This window comes from Pinus tabuliformis, chromosome 4_1 (genome assembly GCF_031772625.1).
Source record: "Pinus tabuliformis cultivar Carrire ecotype Pingquan chromosome 4_1, CPIR1, whole genome shotgun sequence".
In the NCBI taxonomy this organism is placed as follows: Eukaryota; Viridiplantae; Streptophyta; class Pinopsida; order Pinales; family Pinaceae; genus Pinus; species Pinus tabuliformis.
Genome location: NC_142303.1, coordinates 601,571,317 through 601,593,023, shown reverse-complemented (window position 1 = coordinate 601,593,023; position 21,707 = coordinate 601,571,317).

Below are 21,707 nucleotides of genomic sequence, written 5' to 3'. Positions count from 1 at the left end.
ACAATGGGTCTATCATAAGTTGACCCAATCTAATCGCTATTATCTATAAGCACAACCAAAAAAAATAGAGTTGAAAGACCAAAGGGGAATTGCAATTGTATAAATTTTGAAGTGTTATGCTACTCTAATTCCTTATATAATAACATAGGCATAGGCTCGATATATGATGACATACCAAAGGCTTTTCACTTCTACGAACTACAAGACAAGCAAGCTTATAAGCCAAACAAAGAAAATATATTGACCTTGGCTAGTAGGGAATAAGAATAAGAACAAATGCTTTCACTTTAAGTGTTTGCAAAGTGTATTGGTTTTTGGTCACTTAAAGTGTATTGTTTTCTCGCCATGTATTTTTAGTATTTGCTTATATTAATTGTTGAAGGTTTTTTTATTTTAACTTAAAGTGGATGAGGAATTGTTGACTCTTTTTATTTTTTTAATTGACAGCCTAATTGATTTTCAAGGGAATATGCTTAGAATATATTTAGTCTTAATGCTTATCAAGTGTTATAGTGTGTTACAGAGTTTGTTAGGTTGCACTGACTTTTAATAAATTTAAAAAATTATATTTGTGATAAGTGGCTCCCCTCCCATCAATTTCCTAGAGATTTTAAATTATCCCAATTCTAATAAGCTCATCCATGATAAGTTCTTCATTATTATTTATAACATTCATTTATATATAAGCAAATTTTATTGAACAAAATAGTCCATTACTTCTAATAATTTTAAAAAATAGATTCGTGCCAAGTGGCTCCCAACCCACCAATTTCTTAGGGATTTGAGATTATTCCAATTATAATGAGTTCCTTCATGATAAGTTCATCATTATTATTTATAACATTCATTTATATATAAGCAAACTTTATTTAGCAAAATGTTCCATTTTACAATAAGATGTGTAATTCTTTTTTTTTTCTCAAGTTAAAGTTGACCCATAAATTTTTTATACATGGTCAATTAGGTAAATGTGTGCATTGGTAAAACATTCTTCGTGTTGCAATATTTTTTTTTTGTTATATTTATGAAACCTCGCTATATCAACTACATTAATATTTTTAAAGTGATTATACTAGTATACCGCTCAATATGAATACAAACAATATAATAAACATGTAATAACATCTTACTCAATATAGATATAAATAATGTAGTAGACATGTGATAACATATTTACAACATTTTTCGGGAATGAAGATCATATATTTTTAATAATTATTCTGGAGCGCTGCCATGAAGCCCACCTACGCTTCGGCGCCTCTGCACCTGTTAGCTTTGCTGTGCAAAAGAATCAAAAATGGATTCAAAGACTCTCAAAGGCTGCAAACACACTTATAATGGTGCCAAGGGATCCATGGTTGCTGTTCAAATTCTCAAGTTATGGCTAAAAGTCTTCCACTGATCGAAAACATTGCAAGGGGAAAGCCCTTTGGAGGGCAGAAATACACTATCGGGAGGCGGAAATACCCCAAAAACCATGTAAAAATCAAAGTTGCAGGCATAAAGGACCGAATTAATCTCAGCCGTTGGATCTGGCCGATCAACGGTCCGGAGCAATATCGGCAATATCAAAGAAATCGGGGCTTTTATGTTTTGTGTTCGCTGATGGGCCGGACCCGACGGCGTATTAACTCCTTTTGATAGATTATCGGGTCCGCAGCGAGGCCTTCACATATGATATTCCTCCGACCCGATAAGCCGGACCCGATGGCGTTATAAGCTATTTTTCATAGATTATCGGGTCCGCGGCAATATCGGCGCATCGGCGGGTCGGCGGTATCGGCAGTGGCAATGGAGATCAGCGATTAAGCGAGGACCGTTGATCGCGTGCGCGGATCAACGGCTCACGCTGCGTCGGCTTTTCGCTATCGGCAAAACCAAAGGGGCGGGCCTTTACCATGAGTTATATTGGGATGCGATGGTCCGGACTCGATGGATGTACAATGCTCTATTTTATAAAAATTCAAGTCCGCGCCCGTCATATTTTCAATGTGTTTTGTGTATTTTCAATGTATAAAGAAAATACGAAGGAAGCCTGGGCAAGTGCCGATTGCGATGAATCCCAGACCCGATAGATGATTGAACCAGGCTTGAGGACTTTTAAAGTCCAAATGAAGCAGAAATGGGTGGGATTTAGCAGTGTTGCAGCGTTTTCGCCGTTTATGACCCAAACAGACACAATAACATAAAAGAAACATTCACAGCTATTGTCTGAAAGGGACCGGTGCAGGGATTTCATAAGAACGACAGCCACTCCATTACAGGTTCAAGCGCCAAGCCATCCGTAGCTGAGTCTTGCAGTCATGATACACACCAGAAGAAGGATTCGGCAGAGAAGCGGCGGCCGGCAAACAGAGCCCGGAAAGGGAAGGAGAAGGGCCACTACATGCCTCAACCCAAACCGAACGAAATCATGGAGCATTAACGGCCCTGCTAGTGCAGCGATCATCCTAACAAACATAATGGGGCATCTTTGGCATGACGGAGCTCCCATGCATCACAGCAGGCCGCCCAAAACATCTAAGTATGGTTATTCCTCTGTCAGAAAAGGAAAAACCTCCGAGCCATACCTGCCTATTGAGGGAATCAAACGGTTATGGGACAGATCAGACAAGTCCAAGACTCTGAGCCTTCTAGAGAGCTCAAGGGCATTGCAAAGGTCCTATAAAAGGCAGAAAATTAAATGTAACAAGGGTTCAACTTTTGGAGATTATTCCTCCCCTGTTCCGTCAAGCTTCTCATTTGCAGTCTTTAGTAATACAAGCTTCTTTTGCTGTTACATGTTTAATGTCCATTTCTCTTCTGTTCTATGCTTGCACTTGAACAATTTTTTCAGGTTTTCTGTGTGTTTAAGGCCAGATAACTGTCATCTTATCTCTTCTTTGATATATTAGATTTGCAAGCTTATTTGCTGCCTGTAGCTAGCCATTCATATAGGTCCATGTATGCAATCTGCTGGCATAGTCAGTGTTCTCCATCTATCCATTAAATCTACAAACTATTGAGCATTAGCAGTCTAAAGCCTTATGTTGTTGGGGGTGTTCATGCATGTCTTGAGTGTGAATAGAGCTGAAATGGTTATCCGACTTGATCCAAACCATCTTTCATTCCAATAGTTCAGAGAACAATATTGAAGATTATATGTTACCAGGCATCTCTGATTTACAACCTTGGAGAGTTTCCTGGAGTGATAACATAATTGGCGCCGTTGCCGGGGACTTGGAAACTGAAGCTCAGCTTCCCTGGGAAACGACACAGACCCAACTTTGATGATAGACAAAGTCTGGGCACGTTTTTGGTTGTAATCATCTATCTGGCGACTCTACTGGAGGTCGAACCTCTTGGCGACTCCATTGGTGGAAGATCATCCTTTGGCGACTCCACTTTGAAGTTCTGGCTCAATTTGTGAGGCATACTAGAAGAAATCCGCAGAAGTCTCCAGCTATTCCAGTGCCTGATCCTGAGAAGATTGTTAACCCGAAGAAAACATCACAGAAAGGAGCATCAGGATCAGGTAAGCCCAAGAAATCTTTTTTGTCTCTGCATGAGAAGTTTTTAGTTGAGGATACACAGTTTGAAGATTTAGAGCCTAGTATTGCTACTGAAGAAATACCTGCAGAGATTCATAAAGCTCCTTGTCCATTTAGTTCCCCTTTGAGTCTTAGTTCGAAGAAAGTATCCCTTACTGTCCAAAACATCCCAATACCTCTGCCATCCATTACATTATTTTCTACTGCTCCATCTGCTAGTGTTATTCCACATATTCCAAACATGGCAGGATAGCAAGCACCCACCAAAATGGAAAGAATCATAGTCGCTAGGTATGGACCTCTAATACTGCCCACTCCTTTGAATGCTATGCCCACTGGAGAATATCAGAAGTATATGCCTAAGTTCACTAGGACTGAAGGTGTCACTGTTGAAGAACACCTTGAGTCATTTTATAGCTATGCTGATAATCTAGATATTAGTGAAGATGATGTGTGGATGAGAGTCTTTGTCCAAAGTCTAGATGGGGAGGCTAGGAAATGGTTTAGAGAACAAGCCCCAAGATCTATAGCAGATATCGAAGCTCTAGATGATGCATTCCTAAAACATTGGGGAGATAAAAAGGACCTGCTATACTATCATACGGAGTTTGGAAACCTGAAGAGGGAAAATGGGGAATCCTTGTCTGATTTTAATAAGAGATTCAACCGTATGTATAGTAAGATACCAGCTGAGGTAAAGCCTACCCCCACCTCTGCCAAACTTGCCTACGCCAATGCCTTTGACTCTGATTTCTGTTTGCTGTTAAGAGAAAGAAGATGTGCTACCCTAGCTGAAATGCAGGATGCGGCACTAGAGGTCGAATCTAACATTATGGCTGTAGAAAAGCTCAAAAGCCACACTGATAGGAGGAGGCAGAGAGGCGAGGCTTCTTCTTCCTCTGCTCCATCCTCAAATACCAAACTTGATAAAATGACTAGAATGATCGAGTCACTGTCTGCTAAAATTTCTAAGCTGGAGGTTGAGCAGAACTCTGGGAAGACAAGGCTCCCAAGCACATTTGCACCAAGAAATCCGAATCCATTTAGAAGAACCAGCGAACAATCGCAAATCATTCAGAGGGGTAAAGAAACTAACGAAGATCAAAAAGTTAAGGCTCCTTTCCAAAATGTGGTCATGGAGGAGGAACAAATTGAAGATGAGGATGAAATTCTCTGTATGGAAGATAAAGGCAGTGATGCCTTTTTGACATTGGCTGCATACGAAGAGTCTTTGCTGCAGGAGCAAGACAGTCAAAGGTGGGACAGAGAGGCTGTTCTACAAACTGGGGAGTAGCAAAGATATAATCTAAGGTCAAATGCAAATAATATCAAGGAGAATCCTGCCCAAAAAGCTGTCGTCCAAACAGAGACCCAGAATAGCAGACAGAGAAGACCAGCAGCTGATCCAGTCACCCTCAAAGCACCAGTTCAAGAGGTAAAAGGTCCTGACAAGCTACCTCTCTCTTTCAACTTCGAATCAGAAGTTCAGAAGTTAAAAATAACTGTGCCTCTGACAGAACTGGTGAAGAGTGAAATGTTTAGAAAGCCTATCCTTGAGGCTCTCGAGCTGAAGATCACACGAACCTCCACTGACTTTGTCAATTTGCAAGACGATAGGCCTGCAGTTGTGCTAAGCCCAATGACTGAACCTGTCAATGATAATTCCCCATCTTTTTATGTCTCCTTGACCATTCATGACAAAATTCTCCACAACTGCCTCCTAGATACGGGTGCCAGTCACAATCTGATGCCTAAAACTGTCATGGAAGAGTTAGGCCTTGACATCACCAGACCATATCATGACCTATTCTCATTTGATTCAAGGAAGGTGAAATGTATGGGATTGATTAAAGATTTAGCCATTTCCCTAACCCAGCTGCCCATGAAGAGCATAATGATGGATATTGTGGTGGCAGATGTCCCTCCTAAGTTTGGCATGCTGTTGTCCAGAGGGTGGATTAAGAGATTAGGTGGGACATTGCAGAATGACCTATCTTATGCCACTGTCCCAGTTTTTGGAGGAGAAAGCAGGAGATTGTATAGAGAAGCACAGTTGGCGTACATCATCAGTGATGAAAAGAATCCTTCTAATCATCCCATTTATGCGGTGGACACTGATTTTGGAGCATGTATCCTCCAAATTGAAGAATCTCATAAGGCCTCGTTGCAGCTCAAGAAACCAATTGTTCAGGCTGAGGGGAAGCAAGCAAATCAGGTTTGGGAGATGTTCTTTGATGGAGCATGTTCCAAGGAGACTGCAGGAGCAGGGGTGGTGTTGATATCTCCAAAACAAGAAAGCACACAGTTGTCTTTTAAGCTGGCCTTCCAAGTCACCAATAATATAGCAGAGTATGAGGCTCTGATACTGGGCCTTAATGCAGCAAAAGACAGAGGAATCCAGAATCTAAAAGTATTTGGAGATGCTGATTTGATCATTCAGCAAGTAAATAAAACGTTTCAAGCGAAGCACCCAAGGCTGAAAGCATACAGAGATGAGGTATGGAGGATCAGAGACTCTTTTGATTATTTCTGTATTTCATATATTCCTAGAGCCCAGAATCAGCTTGTTGATTCCCTTGCTGTGTCTGCTAGTCTATTTATCCCTCTCGTGCCGCCCAGGCTGGTTTACGAAGTCCAAATGAAATATAGGCCATCCTTGCCTGATAATGTCCAGCATTGGAAAGTTTTTGATGATGACGATGAGATAAATAGGTTCCTGCAAGTCATTGATGAATTTTCCGAAATGCAAATTGACCAAGAGAATGAAGCCTTGCAAGAGACCCCCCAATCCCAGCTTAGAAACAAAATTGGCAAAGATAGCATTGTTCAGCTTCCCAGCAACCATATTCCCAAGGGTCTAATTCCTCTAGAAAGACTGTTTGACCAAAACGATGTACCCTACAAGGCTGCCGAAAAATAAGATCCATCTGCAGTCTGTCAGCATGATGTAGGGAGTCCAGGTCAGCCTAGATATATAAATCTGTCTTCTCATCTATCTGCTGACCAAAGTTTTGAATACTGCAAATTAATGAAGCAATTTGATGATGTCTTCGCCTAGGAATATAGTGACCTGAAAACCTATGATAAGAATATCATCCAGCATAAAATCCCTTTAGAGAAGGGCACCATACCTTTCAAACAGAAGCTGAGACCAATAAATCCTATGCTGATCCCTCTGATCGAAAAAGAAATAAAAAAGTTGCTGGCTGCCAAAATCATAGTCCCTCTCAGATATTCCAAGTGGGTAGCCAACCTAGTAGTGGTGAGAAAGAAAAGTGGAGAAATTAGACTCTGTGTTGATTTCAGAAACTTAAATAAATGCTCCAAGAAAGACAATTATCCTCTACCCAAGATGGAGCACTTGCTGCAGAAGGTCTCAGAAGCCAAAGTGATGTCTTTCTTGGATGGATTTTCAGGGTATAATCAGGTTGCTGTGCATCCGGATGATCAGGAGAAGACTGCATTCACCACTCCTTGGGGCACCTTTATGTATTCCAAGATGCCTTTTGGGTTGATGAATGCTGAAGCCACCTTTCAGAGAGCTATGGATATAGCATTTGTGGGAGAAAAGGATAGATTTGTCCTTATCTACCTGGATGATATAACAATATACTCTAGCAGCCATCAAGGCCATGTGCAACATTTGAAGAAAGTGTTTTTGAAGTGTAGAAGGTTTGGGATTTCAGTAAATCCTAAGAAGTTACAGTTTGCGTTAGAAGAAGGTAAGTTGTTGGGACATATTGTCTCTGCTGCAGGTGTCTGAATTGACCCAGAAAGAGTAAAAGCGATACAGAACTTGTCTGTCCCGAGATCGAAGAAGGACATCCAGTCTCTTCTAGGCAAGATTAATTTTGTAAGGAGGTTTATCCCAAATTTTGCAGAACTTGTGAAGCATATTACCTCTATGTTGAAGAAGGGGTCAGAGATCAATTGGAATGGTGTAGCGAGAAAGGCATTTGAGTCCATTAAAAAGGCAATTATGGAGGCTCCCACTTTAATCAGTCCCGATTATAGCAAGGAGTTCCGCATATTTTCTTTTGCCTCTGGCGACACCCTTGCAGCAGTCTTACTGCAAGCAGATGAAGAAGGCTCAGAGCATCCGGTGGCATTTTTCAGTAAAACCTTAAGGGATGCTGAGCTGAGGTATGATATTATTGAGAAACAAGCATACGCTCTTATCAAATCTTTGAAAGCTTTCAGAGTATACATCTTGCATTCCAAAATAGTTGCATATGTGCCTTCTGCTGCAATAAAGGATGTCTTAACGCAGCTTGATGCTGATGGAAAAAGAGAGAAATGGATTTCAAAAATGATAGAATTCAACATAGAGGTGAAGGCCACGAAGCTGGTAAGAGGTCAGGGGCTTGCTAAACTGTTCGCTGAAGAAAATTGCAAGTCTTTGGACATCAATTTCTTGTTCAATGTAGAAGAAAATGGTCTAATGGAAGAGCATGAAACAGCTGAATCGCAGAGAGGACAGTCAGTGGCCGAGAACCTAGCTTCATGTAGCTGGTATGCTACAATAATTAATTTCCTTTTAAAGCTAGAAGTTCCTCCAGAATTTTCTCAAAGTCAAGCAAGAACGTTAAAGCTCAAGGCAATGAAATATTGCATCAATGATAGCTTGCTTTATTGGAGGGATCCATCTGGAGTGCTTTTAAGATGTCTGGACAAAGAACAGTCAATAGAAGTTATGCAGCAGTTCCATAACAGCATGTGTGGAGGACATCATTATTGGAGAACTACAACCCAAAAGATTCTCAGAGCTGGGTACTATTGGCCCTCTTTATTTTCTGATGCATTTGCTTTTGTTGAATCTTGTGACAGGTGCCAAAGATTTGAAGGTAAGCAGCAGTTAAAATCCCTGCCCCTAAAGCCAATAATTGCAAAAGGACCTTTTCAGCAGTGGGGCTTGGATTTCATTGGTGAAATCAACCCACACTCCAGTGGCCAGCACAGGTGGATATTAGTTGCCACTGATTATTTTACAAAATGGATTGAAGCAATCCCAACAAGGAAGGTTGATCATAATGTGGTAATGAAATTTTTATCAGAAAACATTTTCAGCAGATTTGGTTGCCCACATAAGCTTATAACAGATAATGCAGCAACCTTCAAGGCAAAAGAGTTGGTGGAAATGTGTGATTCAATGGGCATCAAGCTTGTTCATTCCACCTCCTATTACCCCCAAGGGAATGGTCTAGCAGAATCCTCTAATAAAAGTCTGATCAGGATTATTAAGAAGCTGTTAGAAGATAATAAGAAGAATTGGGATGCCAAGCTCAAGTATGCACTTTGGGCAGACAGAGTGACCATCAAAAGATCTACAGGCTACTCTCCTTTCAAGCTGGTATATGGTACTGATGCTATTTTTCCAATTCAGCTTACCCTTCCTGTGGAAAAGTTGCTCCAAACAGCGCAGAATGAAGAAGATGATATGGCCAATAGAATCACTGATTTAACAGAATTATGTCAGATCAGAGAGCAGTTGATTGAAAAAGCTACAACACATCAGCAAAAGATCAAGGAAGTCTTTGACAAGAAGGCAAAAAGAAATAATTTCCAGGTTGGGGATTTGGTTCTGAAATGGGATGCATTTAAAGAAAAGAAAGGCAATCATGGGAAGTTCGATGCTCTCTGGACAGGCCCTTTCATCATTTCACAGATTCAAGGAAACAACACCTTCATACTAAAAAGTATGGGAGGAGAACCAGTCTTTGATGGCCCAATTAATGGGCGGTTTTTGAAAAACTATGTGATTTAAGGTCTTTTGGCCTTAAAAGCTGTAAATATTGTGATTTTATCAGTTTTTAGTATAGCTGTAGTAGACTCCATGCCCAATGGAACACTAGGAATTTTGGTTAATCTGTTTGTTGCTGGAAAGGCATTGATCTGCAGGTTCTTGAGACCTCACAGGGAGGACCTCATCCCCAGAAGGAGCCAATGTTAGCTTTGCTGTGAAAAAGAATCAAAAATGGATTCAAAGACTCTCAAAGGCTACAAACAAACTTATAATGGTGCCAAGGGATCCATGGTTGTTGTTCAAATTCTCAAGTTATGGCTAAAAGTCTTCCACCGATCGAAAAAATTGCTAGGGGAAAGCCCTTTGGAGGGCAGAAATACACTATCGGGAGGCGGAAATACCCCAAAAACGAAAAATCAAAGTTGCAGGCATAAAGGACTGAATTAATCTCAGCCGTTGGATCTGGCCGGACCCGACGGTGTATTAACTCCTTTTGATAGATTATCGGGTCCGCAGCGAGGCCTTCACATATGATATGCCTCTGACCCGATAAGCCGGACCCGATGGCGTTATAAGCTATTTTTCATAGATTATCGGGTCCGCGGCAATATCGGCGCATCAGCGGGTCTGCGGTATCGGCAGTGGCAATGGAGATCAGCGATTAAGTGAGGACAATTGATCGTGTGTGCGGATCAATGGCTCACGCTGCGTCGGATTTTCGCTATCGGCAAAACCAAAGGGGCGGGCCTTTACCATGAGTTATATTGCGATGCGATGGGCCGGACCCGATGGATGTACAACGCTCCATTTTATAAAAATTCAAGTCCGCCCCCGTCGCATTTTCAATGTTTTTTGTGTATTTTCAATGTATAAAGAAAATACGAAGGAAGCCTGGGCAAGTGTCGATTGCGATGAATCCCGGACTCGATAGATGATTGAACTAGGCTTGAGGACTTTTAAAGTCCAAATGAAGCAGAAATGGGCGGGATTTAGCAGTGTTGCAGCGTTTTCGCCATTTATGACCCAAACAGACACAATAACAGAAAAGAAACATTCACAGCTATTGTCTGAAAGGGACCGGTGCAGGGATTTCATAAGAACGACAGCCACTCCATTGCAGGTTCAGGCGCCAAGCCATCCGTAGCTGAGTCTTGCAGTCATGATACACACCAGAAGAAGGATTCGGCGGAGAAGCGGCGGCCGGCAAACAGAGCCCGGAAAGGGAAGGAGAAGGGCCACTACACGCCTCAACCCAAACCGAACGAAATCATGGAGCATTAACGGCCCTGCCAGTGCAGCGGTCATCCTAACAAACATAATGGGGCATCTTTGGCACGAGGGAGCTCTCATGCATCACAGCAGGCTGCCCAAAACATCTGAGTATGGTTATTCCTCTGTCAGAAAAGGAAAAACCTCCGAGCCATACCTGCCTATTGAGGGAATCAAATGGTTATGGGACAGATCAGACAAGTCCAAGACTCCGAGCCTTCTAGAGAGCTCAGGGCATTGTAAAGGGCCTATAAAAGGTAGAAAATTAAATGTAACAAGGGTTCAACTTTTGGAGATTATTCCTCCCCTGTTCCTTCAAGCTTCTCATCTGCAGTCTTTAGTAATACAAGCTTCTTTTGCTGTTACATGTTTAATGTCCATTTCTCTTCTGTTCTATGCTTGCACTTGAACAATTTGTTTAGGTTTTCTGTGTGTTTAAGGCCAGATAATTGTCATCTTATCTCTGCTTTGATATATTAGATTTGCAAGCTTCTTTGCTGCCTGTAGCTAGCCATTCATATAGGTCCATGTATGCAATCTGCTGGCATAGTCAGTGTTCTCCATCTATCCATTAAATCTACAAACTATTGAGCATTAGCAGTCTAAAGCCTTGTGTTGTTGGGGGTGTTCATGCATGTCTTGAGTGTGAATAGAGCTGAAATGGTTATCCGACTTGATCCAAACCATCTTTCATTCCAATAGTTTAGAGAACAATATTGAAGATTATATGTTACCAGGCATCTCTAATTTACAACCTCGGAGAGTTTCCTGGAGTGATAACAACACCTTTGATCCCTCTGCTCTGCGACCCATGGCTTTGGGCCCTCTACCCTTCTGCATCGTTCCTGTGTTCCCCTTTTGAGTTCTTGCATTTCTGTGTGCTCGTCTGCTGCTGGGAGGGGATAGTAAGCCGAGTTTGCCCCCATGGAGGTCCCGGGCTCGCCCCAAGTAGTCCCCCCCTCCGCCTTCATCTGCCGAAGCCTTCTCTCAGCACTTGGCCGGCTTGCCGCAGAAGAAAAAGAGTGAAGCAGCCAAGTTTATCAAGAGGCTGGAAGACATTCCTGAAATATCCCTGCCGCCAGAGACTCCGATTCAAGTCGCCCTCTCCTTGGCTAAGTGGGCCCTCGTTGGCCAGTTCACCGGTCTATGGCCTTCTCCTAAGACCACTGAGACCTGGGTTAACAAGAACTGGGCTCCTCTGATCAAGAGCAGTGTCACCTCTTACTTCTTAGGACGAGGGTTCTTCCTCTTCGAATTCACCTCAAAGGACGACAAGGACCTAATCTTTCAAAATGGCCCCTATTTCATGGGCCCCCAGGGCCTGTATCTCAACAGATGGACGTTGGATTTCGACCCTGCAGTCGATGTTCCCACGGTTGTCCCTGTGTGGGTCAGACTCCCTAATCTCCCAGTGCATTGTTGGAACTAGGACTCATTGAAGCACATCAGAAACGCCCTTGGGAAATTCATAGATAGGGAAAATAGCAAAGATCAATATGACTGTGCTCGTATCTACGTAGAAGTAGACCTAGAGGTGGGTCTCCCAGAAGCCATCAAAATCAAAGTAGGAAACTGGACTCATTTGCAGAAGCTAGATTACGAGCAGTTGCCTTTCAAATGCCGAAAGTGCCATGTCTACGGACATTTCACCAGAGGATGCCCAACCAATGTGGAACCAGATAAGGGTAAAGAAGAAGGCTGGAACCAGGTCAAGCGCGCCAGGAAAATCCAAAAGCAGGTTGGTCCAAATGGAAGAGGTCCCCATCAGGCCCCTCCTCAGCAACCCCCTTCCAGAATGGATCAAGAAAATAAATTCACCCCTCTAAGCTCGCAAATAGAGGAAACACAGGATCCAGACAATCAAAAATCAACCCCACCCTCTAAAGGTACCCCCTCTTCTCCCAAGGGGGCAAGCCTTGCTGAGAGTTCCAAAGGAAATACTGTCGAAGTAGAGGAAGATGAGCATGAATCGGATTGCTCAAAGGAAGAAGGGGAAATAGGAGAATCCCAAGCTTCAATAAGGAGATCCACAAGAGGCCACAAATCAGATCGGGAAAAAAGAGAGCAGGAAACTTTCAAAGATAAGCTCCAAGGCAGCCAGCCAACCCTTGAGAAGCTATTAGCATCAAAAACAAAGATGGCGAGAAACCAGCCCCAAGGCTCCAAGGGAGCCAACCAGAAATACAAATGATGAAGATAGTCTCCTGGAACTGTAGAGGTATGGGGAGCAGAATCAAAGAAGAAGCCATCAGAAGTTTAATAAGAACAGAAGCTCCTGACATACTCCTCATCTAGGAGACCAAACTGGAAGACTCTGTCTTCCTTCAGGAAAGTAAGAAACTCTGGAACAAATGTGAGGCGAAAGCAATTTCAGCCCGAGGGGCTTCTGGTGGGTTGGGCACTCTTTGGAACGCTAGCAAATTATCAGTCGTTTCTGAGACCCACAGCACTCACTAGTTGTTCTTAAAATTGCAGCACTTAGACTCAAAAGAGATTATTAGTCTCTTCAACGTGCACATCCCTGTGAATGCTAGGGAAAAAAGGCCTACTAGGAATCCATAAGAAAAAAAGCATACCTCATTAGTCTTGAGAATACCATCATTGCAGGAGATCTAAACCTCACTCTCTTATCAGCAGACAAGAGAGGAGGCAGCATTGTTCGAGATCCAGCAAGGGAATGGGCAGAGGACCTTATGCAGGACTAGGACCTGCTGGACATCAAGCCAATCTCTGGTAAGTACACTTGGACTAATAAAAGAATTGGTCTTGGCCACATTGCTGCCAGATTGGATAGATTCTTACTTCAAAGCTCTTTTCTTCTGCTTGGATTAGAGGCTAGAGTTCATATTCTCCCATGCAGCACTTCTGATCATAAACCCATCAAGCTGGAACTGGTGTTTCAGCTTGACCTCGGACCAATTCCCTTCAGATTTAGCCCACTCTGGGCTAAGGAATTAGACTTCATGCAATTAGTTAAGGGCATCTGGATGCAGCCGGTCAAAGGCTCCCCCTTTTTCGTCTAGGAGGAGAAGCTCAGAAGAGTGAAAAGGGCTTTGAAAAGTTGGGCCAAATCTCTGCCCAATCCAGCCAATGAAAGGAAAAAACTCCAATGCACTCTGGAAAATCATCATCTCCAAGCTGAAACAACTGACATAACAAAAGAGATTCTAGACAAAGAAGCCCAGCTCCAGCAAAACTATCACAAGGCTTGTCTAGCTAAGGAAGAGTAATGGAGACTTAAGTCACGTAGCCTTTGGCTTAAAGCAGGGGACAGGAACTCTTCCTTCTTCCACAAACAAGCTCAGGCAAGGAAATGTACCAACTCCATTTCTGAAATCAAAGATGGCACTATCATTCACAAAGACAATGCAAGCATCAAAAAAGTTGCCTCCCTTCACTTTAAAAGCCTGTATAGTGAAGATATAAATCTGGATCAAAACTCTGATATGATGGACGTGGTCCCCCCCTTGATTACTGTTGAAATGAATCACCTTCTTGAAGCTAAAGTCACCAAGAACGAAGTCAAGGATGCCCTCTTTGCCATGGACCCAGACAAAGCCCCTGGGCCGGATGGATTTACAGCCAGATTCCTCCAATCTTGCTGGCCAATTGTGGAAAAAGATCTGTACAAAATGGTTATTAAGTCCCAAGCTTTCCAGAAAATCGAAGGAAGAACGAACTCTGCTTTTCTTGCTCTCATCCCCAAAGGGAAGGGAGCCAACACCTTCAACAGGTTTCGCCCGATTTTGCTATGTAATATTGGTTACAAATCGATTACCAAAGTCATCGCTAATAGACTTAAGCTCATCCTCCCCAAAGTCATTTCGGAAAGCCAAGGAGGATTCATTCAAGGTAGACAGATAGTGGACAATTTCATTCTGGTCCAAGAGGCAATCCACTCAAGCCTGAGTCGCAATGAAAAAGGTATGGTTGTCAAACTTGATTTAGCAAATGCTTTTGATAGAGTTAAGCATAGTTTTCTGCTGAAAGTCTTACATAAGCTTGGATTTGGTGAGAAATTTATAAATTGGATTCGGGCCTACATTTCGGAGCCTTGGATTGCTCCATTAGTAAATGGCAAAGCTGCTGACTTTTTCAAAGCCATGAGAGGGCTCAGGCAAGGTGCCCTCTCTCACCCCTTCTATTTGTTCTTCAAGCCTTTGTCCTCAGTTTCTATTTAGAAAAAAAAATGATGGATCAGGAAATTGTTGGGCTTTGTATAGCAAGAGGTGTTAAAAACATAAATCATGCCCTCTTTGTGGATGACACCTTGTTATTGGGAGCTGCCTCTGTGCTTATAGCCTCAAGATTTAAAGGAGTTCTAGACGAGTTTTGTATGGTTTCTGGAAGCAGTCTAAATAAGGGCAAATGCCATATCTATTGCTGGAACACCACTTCCAGCTTGCTCAATTCCATTTCCAGAACCTTTGGTTTCACAGCCTCCTCAAACTGGACTTCCTTCAAGTACTTAGGCCTACCTGTTTTTCTTAAAAGAGCCTTCAGCAGAGATTGGCTCCCTCAATTGGAGAAATTCAAGAACAAGTTGCTTGCCTGGGGCTTTTCTTGGCTCAACATTGTTGGTAAGTCTATTCTCATAAAATCAGTCCTTAACAGTCTTCCCTTATTTCAGTTTTCTGTCCTTCTCGCTCCCACTAGCATTCTCAGAAAAATGGAGGAGATCATTTGAAAAAAAAATTGGAAGGGGGGCAAGCAAAATGAGAAAAAGATTTTGTTAGTCAACTGGGAATCCATCTCCAAACCGCTCTTGGAAGGAGGCTTGAACTTCAAAAATCTTGGATATCATAATATCGCTATGGGAGCTAAGCTCATCTGGAGAATTATTGCACCTAACCCTGGCTGGGCACAATTAGCTCTTTGGAAAAAATACTTCAAAGGCCAGCGCTCCTGCTGTCTAGATCACCCTCTGCCGCTCCCTAATTTTCCCTTTCTGAAGCTCTGTATCAAAGCCTGTCCTCTTATTAATGCCCATGCCTACTGGGTTCCCGGCAATGGAAAAAGGATCAACCTTTGGACAGACAGAATTATGAACAATGAGCCGCTGGGAGACTGTCGCTCTCTTCAAGCGATGCGCAGATGGATGAACGATGCTGGATTGTGTTCCCTGTGGGACATTTCAGTCTGGTAGGATTCACGCTGGGCTGGCTGGAATCTTGAAACGCCCCCAGATTTGTCTATGGAATGTGAGGTTCTGCTCTCCAAGCTCCACGGATTGGCTCCAACGCGGATGCGAAGTAGGGATTCAAGAGGTTGGGGTGTGCAGGCTGGTGGTTATTCTGTTGCTCAAGGATACGCCAAGCTGTGTGAGCGCCCCCATGTGGCCACGAATCCAGAGCCATGGAAAGGGATATGGCATTATCCCTCCTTGCCAAAAATTGACTTCTTCAACTGGCTGTTATGCCATTCCAAAATCTTGACAGACGATAATCTTCAGAAGCGAGGCTTCCACGACCCTTCAAGGTGCAGACTTTGCAAGGTAAACCAGGAAAGAGTTTCTCATCTGATGCTCGAATGTACCTTCACATTGCAGATCTGGACCGAGCTGCTAGAAACTTTGAGTTCCAGCTTCGCTTTGCCTTCCTTCATACCTGATTTTTTTGATAAATGGTTGCAAAGGTATCCTGGTCCTCCTCCAAAAAACAAAATTATCAGAGCTGCTTGGTTTATCCTCCCTAAAATTATCTGTTGGCAGGTTTGGCTTGAGCGAAACAAAAGGATTTTCAGAAACTGCGAACAGGATGCCAAGCTAGTGGTAGTTAAAATTAAATGCCAGTTAAAAGAATGCCTGAGAGACCATAAAGATGATTTAAGTCTCAGCCAGCAAGATATAAATTGGGGTTCTTCTCTCGATCTTCAGTTCCAAAAAATTGCAAAGAGTAGCTCCCTCCCAAAAGTATGGCAAATAAGGGCTACAGCAAAAGAGTTCCAGGGATGGATTGCAAACCATCAGAGACACTTTCTATTTTTTGATGGGGCTGCAAAGGGCAATCTTGGAAGAGTTGGTGCTGGAGGAGTCATATTGAATCCAGCTAGTTTTAGGATCCACAGTTTCGCCTGGGGTTTGGGCATCGCTTCTAGCATTCAAGTTGAGGCTTTGGCTCTTTTCCAAGGACTCGAGATCTTGAAAGTGTTGAACATCAGGGAGGCTAATGTTATTGGAGACTCTCAGGTTATCATTAACATTATGGTAAATCATTCTAAGCCAATGGACCTAAGGCTAGCAAGGCTAATTCACAGAATTACAAACCTTGGAGACTCTTTCCAGAATTTGAATTTCTATCACGTGTTGATAGCCAATAATAAGGAGGCAAACATTGAAGCTAACAAAGCAGCCCTTCTTACAGCTGGAGCCCTGCTCAGAGGCGGACAGGAAATATGGGAACCAATTCCTTAATTTAGAAAGCTGTCATGTTTTATTGCCTACTGTTAAATCAGTTTGTATGTATCCACAATCTTGGGAAAATCTCTGAAATTGACCACATAGTAGCAGCTAAAAAGAGATGTGAGCTAAACATAAATGTCACAGTCTTGCAAGGTTGTATGGCACTTCTGGATTTAGACTCACCTTTTGTAATCTGCTCTTTGGCATTAAGGCCAAGTTTCTAATATATCCACTACCCATTTCTGTAAAAAAACATATTTACAACATTTTTCGTAAGAGACTTATCAATGCATTACCCAAATATCATTTTACTCTTTTCCATATCACTATTCCACAACTTATAAACTATGTGACCCAAAATATGATATATAAAATTTAAATAAAAATAATTGAAAATAAAACATTTTAATTTTGATGAAAGAAAAAAAAACAAAACTTTCTAAATATTCAATTAATTTTCCATTTCCTAATGGTAATTTTGATTAATACCTCACTTCTTTTAACAAACTAAAACTTCACCACGGGACCAGTAAAAATATTCACAATCACAATACAAAGATGATGAAAAAGCCCACAACCAATCCATATTTTAGATAAAACAAGAAACAAAACCACTTAGTTAAAAGTAAACGACCAAAAGTAAATAAAGATAAAGACCAATTAATTATTGTTAGTTAAAAAGGCTATCATGGGAAGAAATGTAAGAACCATTGACTCGAGGAAGCTAACTTTACCAATCGTGGGCATTCATATAAATAACAAACAATAGAGTGTGATATTAAAATGGTGTACGTATATAAAATATGTGTGTGGGTAATGTTCGGGGTGAGGGTAAGAAAAATATAATAAAATATAATATTAAAAATGATATATTTAATATGAATATTGGCGGGTAAGAAATAAATATATATATATATATATATATATATATAGATATATATATATATATATATATATATATATATATATATATATATATATATATGGGTGGGTGTAAGAAAAATATAATAAAATATAATATTAAAATTATGTATTTAATACGAATATGGATGGGTAAGAAAAATATAATATTAAACTGTATGTATATAATATGAATATTGGTGGGTGTTTGGGGTAAAGGATAAGATATTAGAAAATTAAGATATAAAATATATTTTTTTAATTGTAAATTTATAAAAAATGGAGTTAAGAATAGAAAAATAAAGTAAAATTTTTAGTAGTACAATATTTAAGATATTATTTTTGGATTATTTGTTTGAAGTAGGTTATTAATTTATGATTTATATTTATGAGTATTAGTTGAAAATGACCAATTTCTTGTGATTTTGAATATTTCATTTAGCACTTATTATGTGAGAGTAAGTTATTGGTGTATATTTAATATGGTTCATGTAGTACTCATGGCATTAGATGATGCTCACAAAGGTGAAGAAATGGAATTGAAACAAGCAAAATGAATCACGTGACATCAATCATCATGTTGAATTGAGGCTTCTGTGATCCATATCAAGTTATAAGAAAAAAAAATCGGCGCAAATCACATGATAGATCATTTGTCGATGCGTTTCGAACCAACCAGTGTGGTTCATCGTCAAGACAAGTTGAAAAAGCACCCCCGCTTCCTATTTTCTTCTTGAATTTTTGAATTATCTCCTCCCAATCTTCCTTGAAGGGCAAGCCTAAGGAGATTGGGACTCCCAAATATTTGACAGATTTACACCCAAATTGAACTGGGAAATCCAAAGCTGATGTGATTTCCTACTGCGTTGCATTAGAACAGTTCCATCCATAAAGATGAATTTTCCTTTTGTTTACCAATCCTCCCAAAAGCTCTAAGTAAACATCAAGAATTTGTTTGAATCTCTTTGCTATGATTTTTCAATCACCACACAGAAGAATTGTGTCATCGGGGAATTGGGAGTGGTTGATATCTTTGACATTTCTAGCAATGTTAAGACCGGGAAAAAATCCACTTGCTCTAGCTTTTTCTAGATTTTTTCTTAAGCTCTATACCATTAAGATATACAAAAGAGGAGAGAGTGTGGAACCTTGTCCCAAACTTATAGAATCTCTAAAGAAATGAGTTGGTCTACCATTGATCACGGGGGCGATCCAAGGGTATCCATCACAAGATTTTATCCAAAGAATAAATTCCATGTAAAAACCTAATTTCTCCGAAATAAGAAATAGGAAATAATGTCTTACACGGTTGAAATCATTTACCATGTGCAACTTTATTACAAAACTCAGGTCACCCCTGTAACAACATTTGGGATGTCTTCCGCCAGATCAAGTTCTAATGACCAATTATTCAAATACATCCCCTTATTCCCAAAAAAATATGGGCCATTTTTTAAAATAACCTCTTTTTCTTCCTTGAGCTCAGAAAGGAAGGCAAGAAACCATTTCCTACTTTGTAGATTCCTAGGTTTCCTTTCATCTTATATTTCCAATATTTCTCAGCCCAGGACTCCATGGATTTTGGCAATGGCTACATACCTATAAATTTTCCAACTAAGGCTCTGCCTGAGAAAGCCAACATGGAGCGGTAGGAGGAAGGAAGCATCACCACTCACAGAATTCCATCCACCCTTTTCACAAATTTAGAAGGGTTTCCGTTAGTGTTGCTTCTTGGGAAGAGATGCAATTAGGGCCTGAAAGGTCGTCGCATCATCCGGAAGAGGGGGAGAAGCACCCAACGAGAAGATAATGGCAAGAACTCAGAAGGCAGGCAGCTAGGGTTTCTAGGGTTGCAAATGAGAGCGCAAGCTAACTTTTATTATTTCTAACTATATTTATAACAAATTCCCATGAACTTTTTAATGAAGCGTGATTTTGGAAAAGTTCTAAAACACCATACACCCCACCCCATAACTTGTTAACCTATTAAATAGAATAGAGATTGGTAATGTCATTTTAATGTATTATAATCATCATTTGTCAATTGGGGTTATCTCGAGTGGTTAGGAGGAAGGAAATAATTCTCCCCACCCTAGTTCAATTCCTACAAGTGACATGATGGATGTTGACAGTATACATATATTCCTCATGTGAAATATACAACATTGTCCATGAGAAAAAATAATATATATATATATATATATATATATATATATATATATATATATAATCATCATCATTAATAATAATAATTTTTAATTTTTTTGTAAATGATCATATCAATAAGTTTATAAGTTCAATATAAACTAGAAAAAAAAGTATTATAATCATCATCATTATTAATAACATTTTTTAAATTTTTGTAAATGGTAATTTCAATAAGTTTATAAGTTCAATGTAAACTAGTACATATCACCAAGGTATTTGAACCAAGCACTTGTTCGCATAGATGCATTGTGCATGTGGTATATATGTATGTATGTATATATATATATATATATATATATATATATATATATATATATATATATATACCACATCCATGTGGATGTGTAGGGTGAGAATTGTGAGCAGGCTCATCCATTTAAGTTTTCTCCGACAACTGAAAAACCCTAAAAGGGTTCGCAAAGGAGGGAATGTTATTAATCTACTAAACATTTTTGTTGGTAGACATTCATCTTATTTCCACCTTTTTTTGGGTCTCCCATTTCTCCGCTTGGGATTATGTTGGAGGATCTCTTCTATTTGATTAGGTGTTCTTACAGTCTCGGGAAAAATGCCCATTTTTATGGCATGCTAGGGCACTTGAAGGGAAGTTGTTCATAATCCAAAACTTGACAATGCATCTAACCTCCCATTGTAATAAAAAAAAAAATTGCAGGTAACCCCTTTTTCCAAATCCACCTCAACACAATTTTTTGCACATGCAAACTAACCTCCCTTGGCTTTAGCTCTATTTATGTATTTACCTACTCCGTTACCAATGGCTCTGAAGTAGTCATCGCTCCAATATGAAAGAGGGAGTCAAGGGAGCATTACCCACACCAAAACAGAATTTGTGATGTCTTCCGCTAGATCAAATTCTAATGACCAATTATTCAAATACAACCCCCTATTCCCAAAGAAATATGGGCCGTTTATGAAAATAACCTCTTTGTCTTCCTTGAGAAGGAAGGCAAAGAAACCATTTCCAACTGTCTAGATTCCTAAGTTTCCTTTAATCTTAGATTTCCATTTTTTCTTAGCCCAGGACTCCATGGATTTTGGCGATGGCCACATCCCTGTGAATTTTCCAACTAAGGCTTTGTCTAATAAAGCCAGCATGGAGCGGCAGAACGCAGAGGGCATCACCACTCATGGAATTTCATCCACCCTTTTCACAAATTTAGAAGGGTTTCCCTTAGTGTTGCTTCTTGAGAAGAGATGCAATTAGGGCCTGAAAGGTTGTCGCACATCATTCAACAGAGGGAGAGGAGCCCCCTACCAGGAGGCAATGGCAAGAACGCAGAAGGCAGGAAGCTAGGGTTTCTAAGGTTGCAAATGAGAGCGCATGCTAACTTTTATTATTTCTAACTATATATATATATATATATATATATATAACAAATTCCCGTGAAATTTTTAATGAAGCATTATTTTGCAAAATTTATAAAACACCAAACACTCCACCCCATAACTCATTAACCTATAAAAATATAATAGAGATTGGAAATTTCATTTTAATCTATTATAATCATCATTTGTCAATTGGGTTTATCTCGGGTGGTTAGGAGGAAGGAAAGAATTCTCCCCACCCTGGTTCAATTCCTACAAGTGACATGATGGATGTTAACAGTGTTGATAGTATATGTATATTCCTCATGTG